The 23686-nt window shown below is 43.6% G+C and overlaps 1 protein-coding gene across 18 annotated transcripts in view; it reads left to right on the forward strand.

The window, feature by feature from the left end:
• Positions 1 to 8161: 8161 nt before the first annotated feature.
• LOC122429059 overlaps positions 8162 to 23686 on the forward strand; it is a 775926-nt gene continuing 760401 nt past the window's right edge. For 4 of the 18 annotated variants that reach the window (XR_006265906.1, XM_043449193.1, XM_043449190.1 and 1 more), the window contains exons 1-2: positions 10254 to 10681; positions 12362 to 12609. The gene's annotated coding sequence lies outside the window, so the exon portion shown is untranslated. The other 14 variants (XM_043449184.1, XM_043449187.1, XM_043449185.1 and 11 more) reach the window with 14 other exon arrangements.

Genomic DNA, 23686 nt, shown 5'->3' on the forward strand with positions numbered 1-23686 from the left:
CCCGGTCAGGGAACTAGATCCCACATGCTGCAACTAAAACCCGGAGCAGCCAAATAAATCAGTTCAGTCAGTTCAGTCGCTCAGTTGTGTCCGACTCTTTGCAACCCCATTGACTGCCGCAGGCCAGGCTTCCCTGTCCATCACTAACTCCCGGAGCTTGCTCAGATTCATGTCCATTGAGTCGGTGAAAACATCCAACCATCTCATCCTCTGTCATCCCCTTCTCCTCCTGCCTTCAATCTTTCCCAGCATCATAATATTTTCTAATGAGTTGGTTCTTGACATCAGGTGGCCAAAGTATTGGAGTTTCAGCTTCAATATCAGTCCTTCCAATGAATATTCAGAACTGATTTCCTTTAGTCGAATAAATAAATATTTTTTAAAAAATACAAAATGAAAAAAAAAAATACAAAATGAGAGGAAATCTTTTATGAACTAACATAGGGTGAAACGAAAAAGGAATATCTAAGCTGAGTGTCTAGAGCCTCTGATCCTAAAGCAGGTGATAATCCAAACAAAGTTAAAAGATGGCCTATTCTAAGTCATGGTGCATGCATGCATGCTCAGTTGTGTGGGAGACTGTAGCCCACCAGGCTCCTCAGTCCATGGGACTTCCCAGGCAAGAATACTGGAGTGGATTGCTGTGTCCTCCTCCAGGGGATCTTCCCTACCCCGAGATCGAACCTGTGTCTCTTGCATCTGCTGCATTGGCAGGCAGATTCTTTACCATTGGGCCACCAGGGAAGCCCATCCAAGTCATGGTAGAGAAAGTATAATCAGTGTGACTATTGATATGCAGGGCAAAAAAATAGAAAGCAGGTGGCTGAGGAAAAAGCCACCTTGTTTATCCTTTGGGCTTTTTAATTGTATCTATTAGTGATAGGCTTCCTGGATTGAGTAAGTCAAAGCTATAATAAAAATGTCTTTCTGAGAAACTTCTATGACTAGGATGACCTTGATTTCTTTTTTTAGCCTAGAGGAGAAAGTCTAATAATACCTTTCTCCACAAAGCAAAATATTCATCAGTTCTATTCTTGTTTAAGGCTGTTATCATCTCAAATAAGTATTTCCACAGGAAATACAAAGCGATGGCGAAGTTACATGAATTTTGGAGCCCAATACATTGCAAAATTGGAAGAAAATAGGTAAGACTATTTCCACTCAACTGTGTTGCCTTTGGTTAAAGATTTTATCTACATTAGATATAAGGGATAAATGTCATGAAACAAAGAGTCAGGAATCAAAACCAAAAATCATGCCGTTTCACATGGTCCAGCATCAGGCTTCCCATTTAAAGGTATTGCTGTTGCATAATCAAGTTAGCCTAAAGAACTGCTTTATACACAGAGTAATCATCCAAGAACATGAGTTGTAACCAGAAGTCGTGATGTACATTTTCCTGCAAAAAAGTGCCACCCATCTAATTCATGCAGAGGGGCTCCGAGAAAGCTCCATAATGGATGGAAACTTGACTCCACTGGGAAGCATACGTTATAACAGCACAAATGCAGGGATGGTTAGATGATAGAACTGGGTGAGCAACAGCAGAATGTGCAAAATTACTGGAAAGAGAAGGCTAAACCTCAACAGAGGGAAATGTTTAAATCTGTTCTTAAAAGATGCCATGCTGTTTTAGAATCTTCTAGAATAATGACATGGAAATGATCCTTGGTTCAGATGGGAAGACAGAAACTAAGGGGTTGTAATGCATTAGGAAATGCAAGCAGACGTTGATGGATTGTCTCAGACAGATGGAGGATGGAATTTGTTGGAATCTCTCTTGCACTAATATGGGAAAAGGCTGTATGTGGCACTTGTGACAAGCAGAGTTATACCAGTATCTTACTAAATGTAAGATAAGATATCTCCCTTAAAACTATCCTTCAGAAGAGGGGTTTGTTTTACCAAAAGACCTAATGATATAATCTCTCAATTTCTCAATTATTTTATTTCAAACAACAAACTTAGCAAAGCCCCATTACCCTCAATCTTTGGGCCTCAAGCTGGTTTCATATGCTTATGGAGGTCATCTAACAAACAAGAAATGAAGGAGGCTGACATATTTTATACAGACTTATTCATTTAAAAAAATTTTTGATCCTGGGGATATGATCTCATGGTCAGGAAATTTTGCTGTCTTCGTACACAAGCAGGCATCATGTTGTGGCTAGCTCAGTTCTACATCTGTAGGAAAGGTGAACAATTTTTTTTAATGTTGTGTGAATAATATTTGTGGGTGGGGACAAAATTTCAGTATCAATGTCAACTCCAGAAGAGCTGGGTTTTCAAGAATTTCAGTTCAGTTTGGTCGCTCAGCCATGTCCAACTCTTTGCGACCCCATGAACCACAGCACGCCAGGCCTCCCTGTCCATCACCAACTCCCAGAGTCCACCCAAACCCATGTCCATCGAGTCGGTGATGCCATCCAACCGTCTCATCCTCTGTTGTCCCCTTCTCCTCCTGCCCTCAATCTTTCCCAGCATCAGGGTCTTTTCAAATGAGTCAGCTCTTCAAGAATTTAAATAGCAATAAACATGATGAGCTCAGATAAAGGGAGATAAATGAATCAGAGTGGCTAACGCGGGTGACAAAGATGTGTGAGGAGAGAAAGTAAAATTGCTTCTCGAATTGTGAGTGGCAAAAAGAGAAATATTTCTGAATTACTATTTCTAAATTTATTAATGTAATAAAATATGGAGGCATATTAAATAAGCAACACATGACCTGAAAGCATATATAAGTTGGCCAAGAAATTATTTTAATTAATTTTTATTGACATGTAGTTGCTTTCTACTGTTGTGTTAGTTTCTGCTGTACAGAAAAGTGAATTGGATGTATGTGTATATATATTCCCTCTTTTTTGGATTTCCTTCCCATTTAGGTCACCACAGAGCATTAAGTAGAGTTCCCTGAGCTATACAGTAGGTTCTCATTAGTTACCTATTTCATACATAGCAGTGTATATATATCAATCCCAATCTCCCAATTTATCCTACCACCTCTTCCCCGCCTGGTTTTTTTGTTCTCTATGTCTGTGTCTCTATCTCTGATTTGCAAATAGATTCATCTGTATCATTATTCTAGAGTACACATATATGAGTTAATATATGATATTTGTTTTTCTCTTTCTGGCGTATATCACTGTGTTTGACAATCTCTAGGTTCGTCTATGTCCTCTGCAGATGGCACAATTTTGTTCCTTTTTATGGCTGAGTAATAACCATTACTCAGCCATAAAAAGGAACAAAATATATATGTGTGTGTGTATGTGTGCCACATCTTCTTTATCCACTCCTCTGTTGATGGACTTTAAAAACAATTTCTTATTTGGCAAATGGAGAATTACTATGTATTATTCAGGCACATAAAGTTATATAGAGCAGAACTTCACTATGGCGTAGATGAAATACTCTTCTGTCCAATACATGGACAACACACTAAATTCCTTGCTCTTTCTGTGCCTTCTAACAGTTTACAGAGGCATATAGAAATAGATATATTGATATAAAGACTGAAGCACTGTTGATTAGGAAATGTAGTTCCTAGTATAACTCTTATAGCACAAGAAGTCTCTTGAGAGTTTGGGTAGCTTTTGTTTTCAATGCCTAACATCCTTAAGGAAGATATAATTTACTGAAGTTCCAGACCTTTATATCTGAGAAGAAAAGCTGAGAATAAAAATGGAATTCACCATCTGCTATTTTACTACTTTAACTTTATTTAAATCTACTAGAGACAATAAGCCCTCAATAAGTGACAGCTGTTTTGATTTCTGTCAGGTTTATACGCTTAGCACTTTACATTCTTGATGATATTTTGTCCATGCAATCCCATGATGCAGGTCATGTTATGTTATTTTACATATGGTGCACCTGCGTAGGTGCTCAATCATGTCCAACCCTCTGTGACCCCAAGGACTGTAGCCCACCAGGCTCCTCTGTGCGTGGGATTTTTCCAGGCAAGAATACTGGAGTGGGTTGCCATTGCCTTCTCCAGGGGATCTTCCCACCAGGGATTGAACCCGCATCTCAGGTGTGTCCTACATTGGCAGGTGGGTTCTTTACAGTTGAGCCACCTGGGAAGCCCTTATACACGGTAACTGAGGTCAAAAATGTGAAGTTACTTGATCACAGTCACACAGCTAGTGAGTGGCAACGCCAGGTGATACACACCCGATTGATGATTCTGAAATTCACATACTTTTTTTTTTAGATTTTTTTTTTTTAATGTGGGCCACTTTTAGTCTTTATTGAAATCTGTTACAGTATTGCTTCTGTTTCATGTTTTGGTTTTTTGCCCTGAGGCATGTGGACTCTTAGCTCTACAACCAGGGATGGAACCTATACCCGCTGCATTGGAGGGCAAGGTCTTAACCACTGGACTGCCAGGGAAGTCCTTAAAACTCACAATCTTAATAAAAAACTCCATTGCTTCCTAAAAGGATAGAGCTATTCGATGGGATAAATGAAGAAGGGACAATTAGTCCAACTTGGGGTTTCTGGAAGGACTTATAGGACATGCTGGTGTAGAAGACTCGGAAAGGTGAGTAAGGATTAGAAACAGGAAGAAGCTGGATAAATGTCTTTAGAGAGGATAGCATGAGTAAAAGCACATGAGCCTGAGACGGTGCTGCTGCAAGCAACAGTATTATCAGGCTGTGGTATGAGTCAAAGTGGTGGGAATACAGATTAAGGGGGTGAGGAAGCTTTATGTAGAGGCCTTGGAGCTTGGGATTTTACCCGAGGAAATGGATATAATTAGTATAGAAACAATATCAGTAGCAACGACAAAGAGTACAAGTAAAACCAACAATCCTTAGAGTTTAGAAATAAAACAGGGTTTCAGTTTTCCAGGTATCTTCTGGGAAAGGACAAAGATGGGCTGTTTGTTATTCTTAACATTTTTTTATGATATACTGATTATTACTTGGATATGAAGAAAATGAAAGACTTTTGAGGACAGGCAAGCCTTCTTATGAATGGTTCTGACCAGGGAAATTCAGAGACAAGCCATTGAAGTATTTGAAACTGAATAATGGCCATTATAACATGTAGGCCCTCAATTAAGGGACTTACTATCTCACTTAATTCTCATAACAATCCCATGAAGTAGGTGATGACTTCTCAGTTTTATTAGGTAAATAAAACCAATAAAACTTCATCAAAGATTAAGCGACTTGTTGAAAGAATTTTAGTTTAAAATGTAGTCTGGTAAAGACTCGTTGAGTTTATGGTGTTGGTTAAGTTCTGAAAGTTGGTAAGGTAATGACAAAGATTGGGGAGAGTCCACTCTTTCTGGAGCGGATGCAAAAATGAAGTATATCAGACTCCACAAAATCCTATCCCTTTTCTCTATTTGTTGCTAGCTTTTTTTTTTTTTTTCCCAGCAAGAAGATAAGCTAATCTTTCAAAAAGAAAACAATTTACCCAGTACAGCATCATTAAACTTGAAGTCCAGCTGGAAAGTATTAAGGGGAGTTCAGAGGATCTACTGCATACATTTTCCAAGATCTCAAACCCACAAAGAAACCAGAAGTATAACTTTGCAAAGATAAATGACTGAGAGACTCTGAACAAGTAAGAATCAGCCAGGTTTTATCTTGATTACAAATAATCCTGAAATCTCAGTAGCTTGGACTTCCCTAGTGGCTCCGACGGTAACGAATCTGCCTTCAATGCAGGATACTCAGGTTCAATCCCTGGGTTGGGAAGATCCCTTGAAGAAGAGAATGGCTACCAACTCCAGTATTCTTGCCTGGAGAATTCCGTGGGCTAAGGAGCCTGGTGGGACACAGTCCATGGGGTCATGAAGAGTCGGACATGACTAAGTGACTAACACTTTATGACAAGAAAAGATTATTTTTTGCTAATGCAAAATGACCACTGAGGTTGGCCGGTAGGGGTACAGGGCTCACTTTGGTCGTCAGGTTAAATTAGCTGCTTTATTCAGCATGGTAGCAGATGGAAAGGGGGCACATGAAATCATACACTTGCTCTTAAAGCTTCCACCTGGAAATGACATATTTCTGTCTGTATTTCATTGGCCAGAACAAATCTCATGGCCACATCTGATTCAAGGGGAATAGCAAATTGTGTTCCTCACATGTGCCCAGAGGGAGAACAACAATCTTTGGTGACTAGCACAGGGGAACTTAAGGAAAACAGTGGTGAAAGCCACCTAAGAAAGAATGTTCTAGGGGTGGAGGATGGCACTGGGGCTTATACTTATGTGGATACTTAAGGACTTATTCATAAGGATGGTGAAGAGGAGAATAAGATTTAATATATAATGTCATAAAAACTGTTGGAATAGTTGGCCAATTAATGTTGTGAAAATTTTGGTGAAAAACACCATAGGATCTCCTGGGGAATACTACTAAGTCACACTAAGCTAGAGTATGAAATGTGTTTGCCATCCTCCTTAACTCTCATCCAGAGACTCAATAAAAGCCCTATATGTTACTTCTAACTCATTTTTAAAAAAGGTGATTCTGATAGAATTTCCTGTTGCTTTGCTGTCTGCTGGCATTAGACTCAAGGAACTTTTCTTATGAATATGTACAAGAATTTTACACAAGAGATATGATCCTATACTTTATTTAGTAAAATATATAATTGTAGACTATTACCTAGAAAATAAACTAGAATAAATATTTTTCATTGCACAGATGGCCTCTTTGCCAGGGAAAAGTGTCATTTTGTAGCTTCATTCTCTGAAGACAGTGGACTCCTCCCCTTAAAAAGCACGTGTCTGAGAAGTGTCTTAGGTTGAGCTCCTGCAGAAGCTGACCTTGAGACCAGGATTCAAGGGCAAGTACTGTGGCCTGTTTGGGATGCAATGGCAGAAAGCACTAGAGGCGCCAGGAGAAAGGTAAGGAAGGTAGCCAACATAGGGCTCCTTAGAAAGGGAGTTAATGCTGTGGTTAACTGAGGCCCAAAGATGGGGACCTGGGGGGAGACAGTGTAGAACACAACTTAGTAAGTCTAGTCCTACTTCCAGGTGGGGAAGCTGGGGTAGTTTTAAACTGACTTTCATCTGCTGCTGTTGTTGAGGGCTTCTCTGAAGGGCATCATCTGCCTGGCGCTTCTAGCCTGTACCCCTGCACTGGCCAAGTGGAGTTTTCTGTTCAAGAAATCCCTTGAACAGGGAGGCAGAATACAGAGACACAGGCTAGAAGCCGTGGATAACCTACTGTAGGAATGACAGGCGTGGAGTCCCAAGCGGAGCACCCACATTGTCAGTTCAGAGAAGATACTTGGGTTTCTAAGCCCATTTGTATATCCACCTTTGAGCCTAGGGGTTTGGTGGTGGCTCAGTGGTAAAGGATCCGCCTGCAATGCAGGTGACATGGGTTTGATCCCTGGATCAGGAAGACCCCCTGGAGGAGGGCATGGCAACCCACTCCACTATTCTTGCCTGGAGCATCCCATGGACAGAGGAGCCTGGCAGGCTACAGTCCATAAGGTCGCAAAGAGTTGGACACCACTGAAGTGACTGATCATGTATGCATGGACGCATCCACTTTTGAGCCTGGATTTTAGTTACTTTAACAATAGTAGTAATATGGTGCCCTCTGAGAAAAAATGGCATCCTTTTCAAAAGTAGCAGTGACTAGTGTCATACTGGGAGCAGCTCATGATTGGAGGTGGTGGAGCTCTGACTAGTAAAGGACCAAGATGCTTGGGAGGAAATCACTTAGTCTTGCAGCAGGCTGGGAAAGAGACAGACCTCAAACAGCCCAGGTGGGAGTGTTCCAGAAAGCTGGGAGAAAGCCTTCTTGAAGCCACATTGACTGCTCACCTGGCAAATGGCCCTTCCCTTCATTCCTTGAGAAAACAGAGAAACAAACAGTACATTTTTTTTTAAAATGGTTTGGTAGTGTTTCAATAGATTCCATTAATCTGCTATGACAGTCATGATTTAGAAGTCAGCAACTCTTCGAGTTACCCCACAACGAGTACTTTTGTGAGGCAGCAGAACTGAATTGTCTCGAAGTACTGACTTTTTCGTTCTTTCCCAAGCCGATCCCTGAAGATAGCGGAAAGTAAGGGTTTGTCGCGCGGGGCGGGCGGGTGGTGGGTAGACTTCTCCTAAAAAGAGAATTCTGGAAGTCATCATAATTAGACAAAGAGGAAAATGTGCCAGACAGGAGTGGGTGGGGGCTGTTTTCTCCTGTGGTTGGTCGTGGTGCGTTGAAGATCCCTAACCTCAGCTGAAGCTTCTGAGTTTCCAGTAGGCGAGCGGCCGCCCAGGAGACCCGAGGCTCCGGGAGAAGGCAGCGCAGGTGTCCGGGCTCCGGGCAGGTGAGCGGGCGACGTGCAAGAAGGCGGGCCGGCGGGCCCCGGGGCCGTGAATGTGCGGCCTCACTGCCGCGGGCCGAGCTCGGCGGGCGGGACGGGGCGCGCCGGCACGCGGCCCGACGGGCGCGGCCACACTGGCGCTCGCTCCCGCCCCCTGGCCTCCCGCCGCAGGTCCGAGCCGCAGCCCTGCGGCCGCATCTCTATTTGTCACCTCTTCCCTCGACCTCACGACTCAGCCCTGCAGGCGCCCAAACTAAAGAAGCTCCCTTAAGGGAGCGGCGGAAACCTGCGTGCCTCTGGCCCTGGCACCGCGGGTCGCCCCGCGCGCGGGCCGGGACCGGCGGCGCCTGGAGTGGTCCTCCGCGTCCGGGAGGGGACGAGGACAAGGGGCATCTCTGGTCCCCGCGTGCGATTGTCCCCATTTCTTCTTCTGTTCCCTGCGCCGCGCGCGCGAACTCTGGGGGGAAGTTGGTTGCAAAGTTTCCGAGGGCGGCGTGGGCTCCAGCGAGCGAGGCGGAGGGCGGGGTGCGGGCGCGGGGAGGCGAGGACAGACGCGCTCCTCGCGGCGTCTTTGTTCCGCTCCGGGGGAGAGACCTGGCGAGGAGTCGCCCGGGGAGGACCGGGACTGTCCGCCGCGACATTCCGGGCTCGGCGGGGGCTCTTCGCTCCCTCCCCCATCTCCTCCTTCAGCCATCCCCCAGCCCCCACCCAGCTCCCGACCTTGGTCCCAAGTTTCCAGGCCTCCTTCTGCCTCATCCCTTTACCCCCCACAAACTGCACCAACCCAAAGACCCTCAAGTCTGGGATGGGGAAGGAGATGGGATGGGGGCGAAGGTGCGCGATGGGCCGAGTACCTCCTGAAAGGTGGATGTTTGCTTTGGAATTTTTTTTTTTCTTTGCCCTAGAAACTGCTTTCCATTGCGGGCCCCCATTCTCTCCCGTTCCCCCCACCCCAGGCTTCCCTTCCCTTCAATTCTAGTAAGATCCTGAAGGAAAATGAGCGCTACTCTGAGTCACTCCGAGAGCCAGTACTGTGGCCCGCAGTTGGGATGAGCGTCTAAGGATAGGGGACGTGAGGATGAGGGTCCCCAGTTCAGACAGTCGGGGAAACATTGATAAAGGATCTGGAGGAGGGTCTGGAGCTGTTCTTGGTCCGGGACACCCGATTTGCCTGGGCAAGGCAGTGGGGGAGGAGGCGGAAAGACGGGATGCTTGGAGTTGCCAGGGGGTAGAGGTCGGGGAGGCGGCCAGGGACCCTGAGTCCGATTTTTGGAGCGAGGACAAGGCAGTGGTGCAGAGGAGAGAACCGGTGAGGAGCGCTTGGCTCTAAGGTCAGAGGGAGCGCGGTCACCCGGAAAGCCTTGCCGTCGCGGTCTGTGGTTCGGAGAAGTTTGGGGCCTGAGGGGTGGGCGCGATGCTCGAGGTGGGAATCTGCCCTCGGCGCCCTGGACCAAGTCGCGCAGCGCCTGCAGCAACAGGTAGTCCCGAGGGGTGGAGGTCCCGGTGGGCCCCCCAGCTGGGCTTCGTCCTCTGGATTAGAGGCAGTTCCCAAGGGACAGAATGGGTGGTGGTGGTGGGCGAGGGGCGGGGGGCAGACTTTTCTAACACTTCTTGACGCCCCTTTGAGTTCTTTTGGTGTGCCGGGTGGAGGGGGTGATTCCAGTGGAGGAGCCAGGATGGAGAACCTAGGGGCCCCCCCACCTCTAGTTGTCTACGCGCCTCGATCTTTTGGGGTGGACCCCTTTACCCGTCTCTTCTGGTCTCCTGGGATGAGGGGAAACTGACAGAAACTCGGTGCCAAAGTGGATTGCTCACACTGATTGGCAGGGAAAGTGCAAACAAAGAGGTGCATCTCCCGGAAACAATGATTTTGGAGATTCCTCTCTCTCTCTCTACTCCCTCCCAGTAGACTTGAGCGCGTTAGACCGGCAGGCTGTAAAAGGGAGGTGGGTGTGGAGGGGCCCAGACTGGCGTCTCCCGGGGAAAGTTTCGAGCGAGGTCGAGGGCGGAGAGGGTCGGGGCAGAGTTGCCACGAGCTGGGGCCGGAGCCGCCCCGGCTCGCCTCCTAGGTTTCCGAGCCGGGCGGGAGATGCGGGGAGAGGGAGGGGGCGGGGAGGGGAGGGGAGGGAGAGAGGAAGAAGGGGTGAGAGGAGAAACCTGCCGCCGCTCGCCGCCTCTTTGTCTGCTCCGGGACTTGGAACAAAAGGGGGAACTCTGATGAACTCTCTCTCCGCCCCTCTCCCCCGGACGCGCGGGTATCTCCCTCTCGCAACTTTGCCGCCGCGACTTTCTCCGCTGTCAGGCCATACAAAAGTGTCCGAGCGCCTCGAGGACCGCGACAAGGGAAGTCTCTTCAAAGTGCGACCAAGTGGGGAAGAAGGTGAGTGGGGACTGTGGTTTTGTTTACCCCTCTCCCCCGCGATGCGCCCGGCTTCCCCGCCCTTAGGAGGACGGAGGAGCAATCCGGTGGCGAAGTTTGGCCAAGTTGTATCTCCTTTCCCCTCACCCTCGGGTCCCTTCTCTTTTGTTCCTTAAGGAACTTGCACAGATTGTTTTATTTGTTTATTTTTCATAGGCAAGAGCCAGGCGGGCATTTCTCTCAAGTGCCTCTTTATATGAGGAGCTGGGGGGTTGGGGGAAGGGTGTCTCTAGGGGGGCATTGCCTTGCCTATCTCCCAGCTGCGCGCAGACCCGAGGGAAGCATGCCTCGATGGTTGGGGTTGTGCCGGGTCTCACCCCGACCCCAGCCCTGACTTTGGTCCTTCGAAGACAGGAGATCGAGAAGCTGGGGGCCCGTCCCTCAGCGTTTTTATAACTTAACCGTCTGCGGAGCGCTGTGCCGATTCCTACGCACCATACCCCAAGCTACAACAATAGAACGCAGAAGAGGTGTGACTGGTAGGGGATGGGACCCTTGTGTTTGTGGTCCAGGGGTTTAGAGCGAGCTGGTAAGAGTTGCGAAAGTTTTCTTTGGGGCCGAGGTAGGGAGGAGGAAGAAGCCACAGGTTCTCGCCTTGTCAGAGATGCAGGGATGCAGGGATGGGCCTGGACCACTAGTTAGGAGTCCGCCATCCCGTCCGCCCCTTTCAGTTTCACGACCCACCCAGGATAACCTATGCGGTCGTGGCCATCCAGCATCACCTCTCTCACTTCACGCGGCCCCCACCCCCGCCCCAATTTAACGCGTTTGAGTAGGAAGGGGACCTCGAGCGCCAGAAGCTCCCCAGACCCAGCGGCCCGCCCCGCCTTTTGTGCTTTAACCTTTTGTTTCTGTCTGCCACGCCCGCCCAAAAGAGGGATGGCTGTTGGAGCTTCTGCGGGGTGGAGACGCAGCGAGATTCCCTCAGTGTTTACGGGCACAAGGAGACTCCCTAACTTTGTTTCTTAAGTAGCGTCACTTCCCAGTGTTTCTAGGTTGGTTCTGGCTCAGATGAGGCGAACTCTGCACCGCTGGTACACTTCTCCACTTTCTAGGACATTTCTTTCAGCCCTTTCGCACTTGACCACGAAAGTTGTTTATCTGCCCCGTCCCTTAGTTCATAAAAAGACATTTAGGGACAGAAGTTGAGAGTTTTTTGAAAGTGTACAAAGGTAGCATGTTCTAGCCATGTTTGAATACTAGGAATGTGTGGAACAGGGCTCCTGAACTGGAAAATGCAAATTTAGGTCATTATCTTCAGGTTTGTTTTGTGAGATGGTTCCAAATACCAAGGTGATTTATCACCGCTCTCCTCTCCTATCCCCACCGCACACCCTTTGCCTTTCTCTCCCGCCTTTTACGGTTTGACAGGACAGATGAACCATCAAACTTCGCTGGCATCAATAACTGGAGGAAACAGCCAAAGACTGTCTATTTGAACTTCTTAAAGTTATGATTTTGTATAGGGTATCCATTATTAAAACCTGCAGCGAGAAATAATTCAGCTGCCAGAACTATGCGGGTTTTGAATTTTCATGTCAAAGAAAGAAATCTATTAATGCTAAAGTTACTTTTTTTAAAAAAGAAGCTGAGTGTGCAGAATGACTCGGAAGCTGACACTAATGAATTTAAATTGTACAGGTGTGATTACTGTGGTCAGCATCTAGAAAACATCAGAAGTGCTCCCACCTCCTTCTCTGCATCCTTCTTACTGGATCTTTCTATCAGTGAACATTGTGGAAGTACCATTACCACATCGTCATTCCTGAATGAAAAGTTGCCAAACTTTTTTCTTTGGAGTTGCTTCAAAGTTGTTGGGATTTTTGATGATGCCTTCCCTATGTGGATTACTACTGTTTGATCACTGGGAATTGTCCATCTTAAAGAAGGTACGTTGCTTTTTAAATACTCTACAGGCACTTTGTTTGGGAGCTGATGCTTATGCCTTTAGAGAATTTTCTAGTTATTTTGAGCTGTTGCCTGTTCAAAGTGATTTATGACTTTAGAGTTCCTTGTTTTGTACTGGTTTTTGTAGGTTCCCTTTCATTGGGATGATGATTTGGTACTTCTAAGGAAACTTTATTAATTTGACTGTCTTCAACATTATCACATATCATGAATATGGTTATATAGTTACAAAGGAAAGTTATGTAACAATGATGGGTCTGATAGGCAGGTATTCTATTCTGTCTGTGATTGATTTTGCTTTTATATATCACAGCGAACATTTCTATAGTAGCAGGACTTCTGTAGTTTGCATTCATTTTGGACACTCCTGATATTTCATTTTGATAAATAAAATCCAAAAGTGGCCAGAAGGAAATGAATTCCTACTAGGTGGGGGTCTATATAAAGTATAGTAAGTTCTATCAGAATAAAAACTTTACTATGTAGTAACCAACAGAGGCTGAACATTTGTTTAATCTTTATGATACACATTAAGTTTTTATAGTGGTTGTTAAAGAGTCTTATATTCCTTCTTTTACATCTTATAATTCATTCTTCATCATCTCTGTGAGAAAGCCATTCAAAGTTCACATGAATACTGTTGGTACTATAAAAAAGTATTTTGATACAGTATTTACTTCCCTTGTTCAGCAGTTATGTGTCATGAAAAGTGAGAGTTTTCTTTGTTTAGGCTAGGTTGCTTTGAAATTATTTAAATTTAGGATTTGATCCTCAAAATGGTTCAAGTTCAAGGTAGTTTTAAGTGCTACAATTGGAGAATATCATTGATATATTACTGTAACTGAGAAATGATAAGATCTGGTCAAAAAGATAATTGGGAATTGGAAATATTTTTATCCTGCTGTAAGTAAAACATCTTATGATTAGCTTATTTAGTTGTAGAAACTTAAACTACTTCACCTGCCTGGACTTTGGTTTATCATCTATACAATGAAGGATTAGTTTAAATAAACTTGGAAGAACTCTTTTAGCTCTAAGGTTTTATGATTTGTTGATTCCTTCTATAATTAAGGAGCATCCTCACTTGGGAAGTTCATTTTTAAATTGCTCAACTGATAGAGTTGAACATCATAGAGTTACTGATGTGGAAAACTTGTGTGTATTACTAACAATTATTTTCCTATAACTGTTTAGCTCAGGGAATATTGGATCAAGAAATAGGCTTTACGATTTCTGTGAAGTATACTTTCGGCAAAGTGCATTGTATGAAGATGTCAGATTTCCTGAAACGTTTTCAGCAAAAGTTTATCTGCTGGAATGTTCTGAGGGGCTCTAAACGGCAGTATTATTTCCCAGCAAGTATTTTACCTACAAATGTATAAAGTGAATATGTTTGAATCTGTTCTAATGGCTACCCAGTGTTGGGCTCAGAGGTTTAGAAACAGACTTTGCAATGAAACAGACTTGAGTTTTAATCCTCATCTTGATAGCCTGGGCCAGTTTATTAGCTTTCCTGGGGTCTCAGTTTTCTCATTTGTAAATGGGGAATCATAGCACTTATCCCATGAAGTTACTGTTGTGGGGAATGTATTTTTAAAAACCGTATGTGGAAGAAAAAAACTTAGCAAAGGGGTAAGTATCTGTAAATATGTTTAGCTATATAAAAAAAACCTACTACTGTTGCCTTTCATAATGAATTGGTGATGTTTTGATACTTTAAACTTTCTTTGTTGACTGCCTTGCAAGTTTTAAGCCACATTAACCATAAGTATTCACGGAAGTATGCAAAGTCAATTTGGATGGAAGTTTTCACATGTTAAGATGAGTTTTTTTTTTTCTCTAAAATTATATTCTATTCGAGCCTTTTATTCAGGTAAGCGTGGATTAATTCACTTCAACAAACACTTATTAAATCTTGTTATGTATAAGCATGTTGCTGAAGGTCATGACTTCCTCTTGGACTATGTAGCCTTTCCTGTTCCTTACAGAAATTTCTGTAAATTGAGATAAGAACAAGTGTCTAGAATTGATTTACACAAATTCTCTATTTTCAGTATTGTCAGTGAGGGGTAAACTTATAGTTTAAAAAATTTTGTTTGTTTACTTTTTAGTTATGATATAAAGTGATGGTTCAGTGATTTCTTGATGAGGAAATCAAGAACCACAGTGCATTTTCTGATATTAGTTTTTGATAGAATGGTTTTTATTTAAATTGAAAACTCACAGTTAGTATAAACAACACTTCGAAGAATAGCGTATCATTGTGAAATGAAGTTTAAAGTCTTGGATTTTAATTTTCTAGATCTGTAATTTAGCAAAATACATCGCCATTCCTGAGTGATTATTTAGTTTGAGGAAGATTATATTCATTTACCCTTAGGAAGTTTTTGGTGAGAATGTTAAAGTACTGCTCCTTCTCCTTTGTAATTTACCAGCAGATAGTTGCCTTAAAATGATAACTAAAAAGAAAAATATGGAATAAATCAATATTAAAATGGGAAAAGTTTTTTTTCTAGATGTATCCACAACTTTCTGTTTGTGGGCAACATCTGTTTTAACCAGCAAATTATATTCATTAGTATAGCAACTACTAATATAATTGTAATTACAGCATTTAAAAGTCATGCATTCCTTAAAGTTTTTCTATGTGATATAATTCTTAGGCTAGAACCAAATATACTTAATTACCTTAAGTATCCAATCTTATAGTTTTGGTTTTTTAAAACTGTTTGTTGACATGGATTAGTTTGAATTATTGAGACCAGAAGAATTGGCCAAGGTACTCGTAAGAAACTCATATAGGCGGGAAATCTTAATGTTCAGCTCTGCTTTCCAAAATTATAAATGCAACACATACTAGGCATCTGATAAGTAAATGAAAAGCAAATTTTCTGACTTTTGTCAGTCATTTCCAAGAACTTTGATGGTTTTTCTGCCCTTTATTGTTGAAGATACGGGTGGTTAGAAATACATGTATCACGGACTTGTGAAGCCTATTTTGTGCATTCATTCCTTCCTCATTCGTTCTTATAAGTAATATGGCATCTATGTGTCAGGCATTGCTCTATGCACTAAAGATACAAAAGAAATAAAAATTCTGGTACTTTTGGAGCTTTTACTACTGACAGTAGAGTATACGTTAAAAGACGCCAACTACTATTGAGAAAAAAAAAAAATCAGGAAAGAGCAGTGGGGAGTAGGAGGAAAGGATGGCCAGGAATGACCTCATGGAGACGGTGACATTTGAGGAATGGTATAAAGGAAGTGAAAGAATGAGCCGTGTGATATCAGGCAGAAGAGCACCCAGGCAGAGGCAGGGCCTGTGTCTGGTTATCCATGGAAAGCGAGGTGGGAATAGTGGCTGGAGTAGACTCAGCAAAGGGGAAGGTGGTGGGAGGTGAGGTCAGAGAGGAAACAGGAGTATGGTGAGCAGGTCACATGGATCCTTAAATCCCTTTGTGTCTCCCTGAGGGAGACAGGGTACCACTGAAGGGGTTTAACCAGTGATTGACCTGATACAACTAATGTTGTCACACAATGACTCTGATGGGTTTATTCAACAAGATCAAAGATGGACAGGGCAGAAACAGAGAGACCATTTAAGAAGCAATTTCAGTTGTCAAGTGAGAGATGATGGCAACTTGGACGAGGATAAAAGCAGCACGGAGCTAGTGAGAAGGGACCAGATTCTGAAGATACTTTGGTTGGAGAATTTTTTGGTGGATCGGTTAGAAAGTATGAGAGAAAAAGAGGCATCAAATCTGAAATTTTTTTGACCCAAGCACCTGAATGGACCCAGTGTCCATGAACTGAGATGAAGTGTGTCCTTGGGATGGGGGAGACCAAGAGCTCAGTTTGGACACATTAAGGTACTTTTTTTTTTTTTTTTTTAGTTCTACCACTTTATTGCTACCAACCCATTTCCCTCCACCCTCGTGCACACATGCTGTCATGTAATCCCATGGACTTCAGCCCGCCAGACTCCTCTGTCCATGGACTTTTCCAGGCAAGAATACTGGAGTGGGTTGCCATTTCCTTCTCCATGGACACATTAAGGTACTTTTAAAGCATCTAGGCAGTTTAATACACAGGTTTGATTTTGGGGGAAGAAATCTACAGATCCAAATTAGTGAGTTGGAAGAAATTAAATGCTGTTTAAAGCCATAAGAGTGGATGTGATCACCAAGGGAGTGAGTATAGAAAGGAAAGTCTTGGGGCTAGATTTAGAAGTGGTAGAAGCCCAGTGAGGAGAGTGTATCCAGGAAGAAGGCAAGGTTGTCTGGGTCATGTGGCTAATGGATTGAGCAAGATGAGAGTTGAGAATAGACCTTCCAGGTTAGGGTTTTGGGAGGTCAGTGCTCATTGGTAGTTTTATCTAGAGCTGTTTTTATAAATGGTGAGAGGTCGTATCCTTTTTTCTAATTTGTGTGGTCCATTACCTATTTTCAAAAAGTCTTCTTTACTCTAAATAAAATTTGTCAGTACTTTATAATGAATAAAATGCTCTCACTGGAACTTCCCTGGTGGTCCAGTGACTAAAACTCCCCACTCCCAAGGCGAGCAGCCTGGGTTTGATCCCTAGTCAAAGAACTAGATTCTGCATGTCACAACTAAGAATCAATGCAGCTAAATAAATAAGTCTTTTTTAAAAAGTGCTCTTTCATATGTTATCTTAGTTAAGTCTCGTGATAGTGTGAGAGATGGGATAATAATATCTACGTTTATCTTACAAAAGAAGAAATTGAGACTCAGATGTCTCAATTTGTTCAAAGTCACCCAAATATAAGATAGGACTATATTTTAACTTTGTACCCTTTGCCATTCACAATAGGGGCGACAGTCATTAAACAAAACAGAACAAAACAAAAACACTGGTAATAATGCTATATACAAGGTATAGGATTAAATCAGGGCAAGGAGTGTCTTTTGGGATCAGGGAAGACTTTCCCAAGTTGGAATTTAAAAGATGCCTAACGTTTTAACATGGAGTCAAAGGGAAGAACATTCTAGGCTTGGAGTGGGTGTGGAAAAATATGGAGGGATGAGACATGGGGTGTTAATTGGAATGTATTTGGGATGCTTATGCCATTTGATTCATGCTGAACATGAAAGAGAGTTGGGGAGAGACAGGCTGGAATGATGGCAAGTGCTAGTTTAAGCTTGGACTGAAATATGGTTTTAATAAAACAGCAACTAGGTGCCATCTTAAATGTATGTCATGTCACATGAGATGGCATATGCAACCTAGTTAGAAATGTCGGAATATATATACATCATCACAAATGCATTGTCTTTGTCAGTTCAGGCTGCTCGAACCAAGTACCGTAGACTGGTGGGTTATAAACAGCAGAAATTTCCTGTGACAGTCCTGGAGGCTAAGCAGTCCAAGACCAAGGTGCCGTGTCTGGTGAGGGCTGGCCTCCTGGTTCAAAGAGTCTGTCTTCTTGCCCTGTCCTCACATGGTGGAAGAGGCAAGGGGGCGGGGAGCTCTTTTTAAGGACATTAATCCCACTCATAAGGGCTCCACTCTCGTGACCCGATCATCACCCAAAGACCCCCACCTTCAAATACTGTAATTCTGATATTTTTAGGTTTCAACATATTCATGCTATAGATTGAAGTTTGTATCCCCCCTCCAAATGCATATCTTCAAAATTCTCTTCTTTCAAATTAAATGTGCACGTGAATCCTATACTACTAAAGAAACTCTGGTGACTGGAGTGGGTTGTGGGTTGCCATTCCCTTCTCCAGGGGATATCCTGACCCAGGGATCAAACCTGGGTCTCCTGCATTGCAGCCAGATTCTTTCCCATCTGAGCTACTCGGGAGGCCCATCCATGTAAGGACATACTCTTTATCCATAGATCTAACTTCTGTTCTGGGCCATCTGGTTTGGCGAGCAGCTGTTCTGGACTGTTCTGAGGCTCCAGGGGTTCTTCTTGGTGTCCTTGAAGTCGGCCTCGGTGACCCAGTCTGTGCCTTTTTTCCGTTGTCCTAGGATTGGTCTTAGCCTTCTGGGTCTTATAGCTTCAATAGGGAGAATGAGACTTCTCTAAAAGTCTAGAGCAGAAGTTGGCCAAGTTGGAGAAGCTTTGCTTCCTTTCCCTTGGACTTGGCCTGTTTGAACTTGACCTTTTGATGGTGTGGGTATCTTTTCTGAGTGGCAGCAATATACAGTTTTTATATTTTATCGTACTTACATTTACATATCACCATTAAACACTGAGCATAAGTATATGCTGGCCTCTTGTTCAGATTTTCAAAATGTAAAGATGAATGGATGGAAAGCTTTATGGATGTGATGGATTAGACATTGAGGAATATATTAAACAAGTTGAGAATCTCGACTTTGGTAAAATTCGGTCTATACACGTTTGTACATTTAGTGGCATAAGAATATTAAGGACAGAAATACAGATGTGAAACTTTGGGTTGCAATTGGAGGAAAAGCCAGTTTAGGAGTTATGGGTTCTTTAATCAGGAGACTTCTGAAAAGCAGGGGCTTTTCGATCCTGGAAGGAGGAAGAGAACTTGAACTTCCCTCGACACTCCACACCAGAAGTCCCATTGCCTACACTTCGTGGTCCTCATTTTGTGTCCCTGGGGTTCAACTTGGTCTGGGCCTATATCTTCATAGCTCCTGTTTGGACTGAAGGATGAACCCTAGATATTTTGGGCGAGACTGAGTGCATAACTGAGTCCCTTTCAGTTCTTTCACTGGGATGTGGGGAAGATGTAGATGAAAAAAGTTGTCCCCAAGCTCAGAACACCCAAATGTGGGCACTTCTTGGCTCTCACTTTGCAAGTTGACCCCATGTTTCCAACTCAAGTTCTATTTAGCCCCCACCTGGGTTCTGTCCCTGGGTTGGGAAGATCCCCTGGATAAGGGAAAGGCTACCCACTCCAGTATTCTGTCCTGGAGAATTTCATGGACTGTATATCCTTGGGGTCACAAAGAGTCAGACACAACTGAGCGACTTTCACTTTCACCTTCAAATTGACATTCTGGAGAGCTGTTCCTTCCTGTCTGCCCTGTTCCCCTGAAGAATCATGTACTGCTCTAGTGCATCAAGGATGTTAGTTCCTAATGGTGAGTTAGTGTAGAGTGTAGAGTCCTTTGGGGCTTGGCACAGTTAGTTACGTGACAACCCTGCAGAAATACAACCTACTGTTTTGGACCTCGGTGATTATAATAAAGAGACGGTAATGTAACAAAAAAATTCCTAGCCTGTGCCTTCAGCTTCTTTTGTGTTTTGCAGATGAGTAGAGTCAAAAAAACTAAAAAAAAAAAGAAAGGCGCTTGTCATCCTGTCTTTGGATAAATAAACACTGGCTCTGTCGTAATACATTTTCAGCATTTGTCTCAGCATGGGAATTTGGGTGAAAGTTCATGGAATGTTTTTCTCCAAAAATTTCTGTTGAATTCTGCCCGACTCTGCAGCCAAATTCAAAATTCTCATTTGACTGTTATGATTAAACTAGGAAACCTAAACAGACCGTGTAGGTTTCTAACTAAATGGCTGTAAGAGTGTATTTGAGATTCAAGCAGGATAACAAGAGCAAGAAGGATCATGTTCTCATTATTCTGTTGCCACGTCTTTGCTGAGTGGGGTAGCCTCCTGAGTTCCCAGTCTTTGTGTGTGCTGAGGTTTCTGAAGCTAGGAATGGTTTTGGCTAACTCTGACTTTGTATCCAGATCATCTTTGGAACATAGGAGGAGATCTAGGTGTCCAGAAAAGAGACTTATTCTGAGCAGCTTGTAATTCCTGTCTTGTCTTCTGACTCCTGGCTTTGCATCAATTTAATTCTTATTTACCTACTGATTCAGCTTGCTATGCAAATTCCATGACTTACTGCACAGATTCAAATAGTTTATCTTTGCATATCCTGGCCACTTGTGCTTCTCAGTTGTTTAGGTCATTGGCCTTAACTCTGTCTGGTCATATCCTGCTATGCTTCTTTTTTTAAAAAAATTATATATTTATGTTTGTTTATTTATTTGGCTGCTTTGGGTCTTAGTTGCAGCATGTGGGATCTAGTGTCCTGACTAGGGGTTGAACCCGGGCCCCCTGCATTGGGAGTGCAGAGTCTTAGCCACTGGACCACCAGGGAAGTCCTTTGCTATTTCTTTTTGTCGTTGGTTTTCACCTTCTCTAGACCTCAGTCCTCAGAGCTGGTCAATTTTGGTGGCTCCTGGCTCACCCCGGTGATCTCAGATTCAGCCTCCTGTTCTTATGGAATAATATTGAATCCTAATATGTTGCTAAAAAAAAGTAATCTAGTATATTTCCAAAATCAGAACTCTCCATTTGCTGTCACTTCTGCTCTTTTCTAGGACATTACTTTGACTCAGATATTGAAAATGACTGGTGAAAGACAGAGCTTCTCAGTCATCTAAAAAGAATTAAGCTGTGCTGAGTATCACTTTTAGGTCAAAGGTTTCTGAGTCTTTGGTGATGGGTGAGGACTATAGGGGGTGGTTCTTTATTAACAAGCCTATTGATTAACCCACATAAGGAATTCAGCAAGTAGCAAGCTACCTGAAAGAAGTTACCTTAGTGGGAGACCTTCTGGAATGATGAATAGCAATAGGGCATTTTGTTTTGAGTTGCTTAAAACAACTCAGAATTAGCCTAATTTACAGGCGTCTGTTGACTGAAAGTCTCCTGTGGTTAAAATTGGATGCTTTAGGAAGGGACTGAATGCCTGAGTCCAATGGAAGAAGGGAGAATTTTCATGGTATATTCTTGTGTATCATTTGAATTTTGAACTATGACTGTATTTTACCTGGTTGAAACCAGAGGATAAAAGGAAAAAAAGGAAGGAAAGAAACTAATTACATCAATTAAGTAATATTTCTAAGTCATGTGCTTATACGAAGCACTTTGCAGAACTCTTGGATGATAAAAGTGTATAGTAAAAGGAACTCTTCAGAGATTCCTAGATCCTTAGTCTTTAGGGAAGTGATCTCTAAAGCTGTCAACCACCCCATGAATTAGACATTGTTAGCCACATTTTGCTGGAGAAGGCAAGGGCAACCCACTCCAGGGCTCTTGCCTGGAAACTCCCATGGACGGAGGAGCCTGGTAGGCTGCAGTCCATGGGGTCTCGAAGAGTCGGACACGACTGAGCGACTTCACTTTCACTTTTCACTTTCATGCATTGGAGAAGGAAATGGCAACCAACTCCAGTGTTCTTGCCTGGAGAATCCCAAGGACGGGGGAGCCTGGTGGGCTGATGTCTGTGGGGTCGCAGCAGCAGCAGCCACGTTTTGCAAGGGAGGGAATGGACGGTGTTAAGGGCAGAGCTGGGTGTTGGACCCAGGTGTCTCTGATTGCAGACACTCTGCCATGTGCCTGTCTTTTAGCCTGGGCTACTACAATGAAATACTGCAGACTGTGGCTTTAAGACGGATGTTTATTTCTCCTAGTTCTGGAGGCTGGCAAGTCTTAAGATCAAGGTGTGAGCAGGTCCGGTGTCTGGTGAGGGCCCTCTTCCTGTTTTGCTGATGGCTGCCTTCTTGCTGTATGCTCACTTGATGGAGAGAGATCTCTGGTCTCTTCATCCCCTTTTAACAGCAGCAATCTCATCCTCAGCTTCCATCCTCATGACCTCATTCGAACCCAATTACCTCCCAAAGGCTTCCCCTCCAAATACCATCACCCTGGAGATTAGGGTTTCAGTGTATGAATTTAGGGAGAGACACAAACATTCAGTCCACAGCACTGCCTCTCCAACCAAGATGTGGCATAAAGGATCTGTGAATGTTCTTTAATGTCAACTTCATGATCGAAACCCGCTTCAAGCAAAATTGTCATGCAGTGGAGATTTGACTGCTACCGTCTGCCGTTCCCATTCTTTCAATCACCTTTCCTTCTTTTGTATTTACTTATTTTTGGCTGCTCTGGGTCTTAATTGCTTTCTCGAGGGATTTTTTAGTTGCGGTAGGCAGAAACTACTCTTTGTCGCTGTACTCAGTCTTCACATTGTGGTGGCTTCTCTTGTTGGGCAGCACAGGCTGTAGGTGCTTCGGCTTCAGTAGTTTCAGCACGCGGGCTCAGAGGTTCCAGATCACAGGCTCTAGAGTGTCGTCTCAGTAGTTGCAGTGCACGGGCTTAATTGCTCTGCAGCATGTGGAGCCTTCCTGGACCATCGAACCTGTGTCCCCTATTTTCAGGTGGACTGTTATCCCCTGCACCACCAGGGAAGTTTTCAATCCCCTTTTCTTCCTTTGTCATTTTCTCTCCTTCCTTCTCTTTGTCCTCTTTTCTTTTCTTGATCATCCAGAACCATTGAGTCTTTCAAGATGTTAGTCCATCCATTTACCCACCCATCCATCCGTCTGTCATCCACCATGCAGCCACATGTAAGGACTGGACTAGAGGCTGGAAACACAAAGTTGAGCAAACATGGACATGGTTCCTAACCTCATGTAGCTTAAAAGGAGAAAGGGCCTCAGTGTCTGAGTATGTTGGGGAACTCAACACATCGTGCAGCCCTTTTGGAGTCTCAGCCAGTCCACTAGATGCTCTGAGATGTCCAGTGGTTAGAGTCTTACTTTTTTGAATACGGAATCATGGTCTCTCTGGTTTTTAGATTTTGTTTGTTTGCCTGTATATATGTTTTTAAACTCCCAGAGTCTTCATTAACAAAACTCCACAAAGCTAATGTTTTGATAAATGTATATTTCAGAAGTAACGTACCTGAATGTTTCTTTCTTGAAGATTCAGTAACTTCACGGTTTAATGTATAATCACTCCAAAATAATATTTAAATTTAAATGGTGGGCTTTAGTTCAGAGAAGAGAAGTGAGGAATTTCAGGCAGTGTGGTGTGTCCTGGAGTGTAATAATTTGGGGCAGAAACTTTTCTGTGTCTCTTGGGTCATATGAGGATGTTGCTTACTACAGCTGGGAAAAGATGAGGCCCGAGACCAATGCCACAATAAAACCAAAAACAGTGTACCAGATTATAGTGGGGTGGGATGAAAAAGCGTGAAGAAATTCAGTAAAATAAAGATGATATAGTAAACAAGAGACCAGAAGAGCAACCAGAATGA

The sequence above is a fragment of the Cervus canadensis genome, chromosome 28 (assembly GCF_019320065.1).
Source record: "Cervus canadensis isolate Bull #8, Minnesota chromosome 28, ASM1932006v1, whole genome shotgun sequence".
In the NCBI taxonomy this organism is placed as follows: domain Eukaryota; kingdom Metazoa; phylum Chordata; class Mammalia; order Artiodactyla; family Cervidae; genus Cervus; species Cervus canadensis.